Below are 4,664 nucleotides of genomic sequence, written 5' to 3'. Positions count from 1 at the left end.
AAGCGGTTTCGGATCGTCTGACCACTAACAACAGTGTTGGTGGTAGCTTGTAGGCGTTGCCTAATGTTGTTTGCCGTAGCCATTCTTTGTTGCATGGCCTGCCTCTGAATGAAGCGATCCTCTCTTTGTGTGGTGACTCTTGGCCGACCAGAACGTTGTCGCTCCTGCACTCTTCCAGTTGCGTGGAATCTCTGTTTTAGTCTCATGATGACAGAGGGAGCCACTGTAAGCCACTGGGCCACTTGCCTGGCAGCAACACTGTCTTGTAGCCATCCTATTGTTCTTCCTCTATCCAAATCGCTCAGTTTTCTTCGTGGGGGCATGTTGCTACTGTGCATAATTGTGTCAGTGTGTCAACCTTTAAACACAAGCTGGTGAGCGATGTTCAAAGCCAGGACCCTGTTGTGGCACGTGCATCACAACATTTTGCCCTGGCATGCGTTCCGCAAATTTCATGGGGCTATAAATAACACCCTTTTTCTTCCAAAATGCAGAAGCTTTTGAAAAGTCCCACAACGGGAAATAACTCTGCCTGCCAAAAAAAATCTAGGTCAAGACTCATTGTTCATTTATTAATTCAAACACATTAATCTTTTAATTATTATGTCGATGTTTAATTTGTTGGCAATTTTGTATAATTAGATCCGTTTTTTTCAACCGATCCTTAACTTTTTTGGAAGAGTGTACGCGACTTACTTTGAATACAATTTCAGTTCGTAACAGGTATTTGCTGAGGTGTAATGCAATGTTTTGAAAAGAGTTTTAAAACCCGTCATATGATTGTTGACTTACATTCACACTAATAAGTCATGACTTCGCATGCATACAGACAAATGATTCATACAGGTACTGCCCAAGTTTCAGTATGACCACTGGTGTGAATTTGTCGGTCATGTAAAGACGATGGATGATTTATGTTCTATAGCGATTCTCAATACTGCGTGATCGCAATGCGCTTTGAGAGGCACTCAGAGGTCATCGCTGTCACTGAACAAAAAAAAAACAAAAAAAACAAAAAAAGAACGCTGAGGCGTGATTAACCATTCAGTCAATGAAATGGACTGAAATACGTTCGTTTCTTTCTAAAAATTCCGTATTTAACTCAGAACTCAGAACTTTATTACATAAGGATAAAGGTGTTAGACTTAGCCTAATCTTCCAACCTGTCCTCAGAACATAATATATATGTACATAGAGTTATTGTAAACGTACAAACACGAGAGAGAGAGAGAGAGAGAGAGAGAGAGAGAGAGAGAGAGAGAGAGAGAGAGAGAGAGAGAGAGAGAGACAGACAGACAGAGAGACAGACAGAGAGACAGACAGATAGACAGACAGACAGACAGATAGACAGACAGACAGACAGACATACAGACAGACAGACAGACAGGCATATTTGATGTTCCATGCAGGATGCAAGTGAACAGTACTTTTCTAAAATTTCACAACCAAGGTCAATCAAGAAACAGCTGCAACGTAACAGTAGCAGCAAACTGAAGCGGATACCCCTCCAGAATCAATTGTTTAAACTACTAGAAATCCGTGTGACAACAAGAAAAACAACTCACCTCCTCCCCCCCCCCCCCCCGACTTCCCACACACACCCCTTTTCCAGTCCCCCACCTCTCCACCCCCCCCCCCAGAAAAAAAAAGAAAGGAAGAAAAAAAAGAAACAAGAAAAGAGAGAAATACATAAAGAAATAACACAATAAAGAAAAAAAACAGAAAAAAAGGGAAAGAAAGAAAGATGAAAAGAAAGAAAGAAGGAAAGAAAGGAACAAAGAAAGAAACAAAGAAAAAAAGACATAGACACACACAGACACACCTCAAAAGCTTGAAGATCACGGATTACTTGAGTGATCGCACCCATTTTGGTCATTACTGTACAGTCGAACCTGTCTCTGCGGACACCTCTCCAAGGCGACCATGTTTGCAGACGAGTTTGTCTTCCACATAATTCACCTGTCACAAGCGACCACCTGTCACAAGCGACCACCTGTCACAAGCGACCACCTGTCACAAGCGACCACCTGTCTATAGCGACAACTTCCGGTCGGTCCCTCAGATGGTCGTTAAGGACAGGGAGGAATGTACAGCACAATGCATTTGAATCCAATTTAGGGCAGTACGTGTATGCATTATCTAATACAGATCACATATTTTCCTTCGCTTTTAAAATATGTTGTACATCACGACAGTTATGACCAGACTTCAGCTTCAGACAGACAGAGAAATGTTCCTGCATCCACTCTATGCATGCAGCAACAACCCAATCAAATTGACTTAAGAGTGATGCCAGCTTCGACGGGATTTTAATCCAGTAGCTATAAAGCAAGGTTGGCAACATAAGGGCACAAAGGCGGCAGTAGGCATGGCTTTTAAAAACCCTATCCCCCTAAGCTGAAGAAGCCTAATCCGTAATAGGACCGGAGGTTGTTTCCTATTCTACGAATTGCTATATTCTCAGTCGGTAGCGCGCTGGATTTGTATCCAGTTGGCCGCTGTCAGCGTGAGTTCGTCCCCACGTTCGGCGAGAGATTTATTTCTCAGAGTCAACTTTGTGTGCAGACTCTCCTCGGTGTCCGAACACCCCCGTGTGTACACGCAAGCACAAGACCAAGTGCGCACGAAAAAGATCCTGTAATCCATGTGGGGCCCGGTAGCTCAGTTGGTAGAGCACTGGACTTGTGATCGAAAGGTCGCAGGTTCTAATTCGGGCCGGGACGGACACGGGTCAACTTTATGTGCAGACCCAGAGACGGAAGCCATGTCCCACCCCCGTGTCATCACAATGGCACGTAAAAGACCTTGGTCATTCTGCCATAAGTGCAGGTGGCTGAATACACCTAAACACGCAGACACCTGGGTAGCGCGACTCCGTTGCTGCTAGCTTTCCACTGGGAGGAAGCGACCCGAATTTCCCAGCGATGGGACAATAAAGTAATGAGAAATGAGAAATGTCAGAGTTCGGTGGCTTATAGAAACACGAAAATACCCAGCATGCTTCCTCCGAAAGCGGCGTATGGCTGCCTAAATGGCGGGGTAAAAACGGTCATACACGTAAAAGCCGTGGGAGTTTCAGCCCATGAACGAACAAACAAGCTATATTCTTTTACCCCCTACGCAGCCTTTTTTTCTTCCGCGAAAAACACGTCTTATCGCGCTGCGTTCAAGACGGGAAAAGGAAGTTGGGAGATTTAACTCCCTTGAATTATCGTAGGCTTGACTTTCTACAGAAAAGCGACCAAATTATCTTTTCCGATTGTCTTACGGAGGTGTCAGCCGAACCAAGTCATAACCAAATGTAAGTAAAGACTTAAATTGCTGTATGTGTGGGCCGTTACATAGCGTCAGAGCACCCTCCACTTCGACACATACCAACACTCAACAGTCTGGCTGTTTTCTGTACAGAGTGGAGATTTGTCCTAGATTGATGTCCTAGATTGATGTCCTAGACCCTAGATTGATGTCCTAGATTGATGTCCTAGATTGATGTCCTAGATTGATGTCCTAGATTGATGTCCTAGATTGATGTCCTAGATGGATAACCTATGTCAATCTGAAAAAAAAGAAGAAAAAAAAGACCTGTCTGCAAGCAAAGAAAGCAGCCACGTTGTTGATTCATGGTATGTGTTTAGCTAGAATGATGCTCTTATCCCTTGTACAAGCCCGGACATGTCTACCAATATAACGGACTTTATATAAGAAATATAATGCCAGGAGATTGGCTTCACATAACTCTCACTTACTCTATTGCTCATGTCGTATGCGTTTCTCAGATCTGTAAAAATCGCTCATGTGTTAAATTAATTTTTAAACTAATAACACAGTTGTAAGAACAGATGTACAGACATAAACAAAACAGTCGGAAAGGCAGATACATGGACCAACAGACATACAGATAGACAGACAGACAAAACGACTGACAGAGAGACACACTTATCAGCAGACATCATATCAATCCTGTTATTAACTTCAACGCTTCAAGGTTAGAGTGAGAATCAAATCTTCAACAGATTACACATACTATCAGTTACACGAAATCCAAACTATTCCAATTAAATGTGTTGATGAACATTATCATGGGTATCCTGTTCTGGCAGCAGGAATTCTCAAGGTAAAAGTGAAAGTAAACCCTTACACTGATACTGCACAAAAGTCATGTTTACCAGGTGATAGTGCAGTAGATGCACAAACAGAGACACAGACACAAACACACACTCAGGCATGCACTCACACACACACACACACACACACACACACACCCACACACACACACACACACACACACACACAGGCACAAGCACACACACACACACACACACACACACACACACACACACACACAGGCATGCACACACACACACACAAACATGCATGCACACACACACACACACAAACATGCATGCACACTCACACACTCACAAACTAACACACACACGCACATACGCACACTCACACACACGCACACACACGCACACATACGCACACACACACACACATACACACGCACACACATGCACACACACACACACAGCACACACACACACACACACACACACACACACGGTACATCCGCAAAGTGATACACCGATCTATTTTTTTTTGAACACACGAAACACATGCCCATCAAGACATCCGCACAGATATATTTCACCGAAAGGTTT

The sequence above is a fragment of the Littorina saxatilis genome, linkage group LG15, assembly GCF_037325665.1.
Source record: "Littorina saxatilis isolate snail1 linkage group LG15, US_GU_Lsax_2.0, whole genome shotgun sequence".
Taxonomy (NCBI): Eukaryota; Metazoa; Mollusca; class Gastropoda; order Littorinimorpha; family Littorinidae; genus Littorina; species Littorina saxatilis.
The sequence above is the reverse complement of the archived record's forward strand: the minus strand, read 5'-3'. Positions refer to the sequence as shown.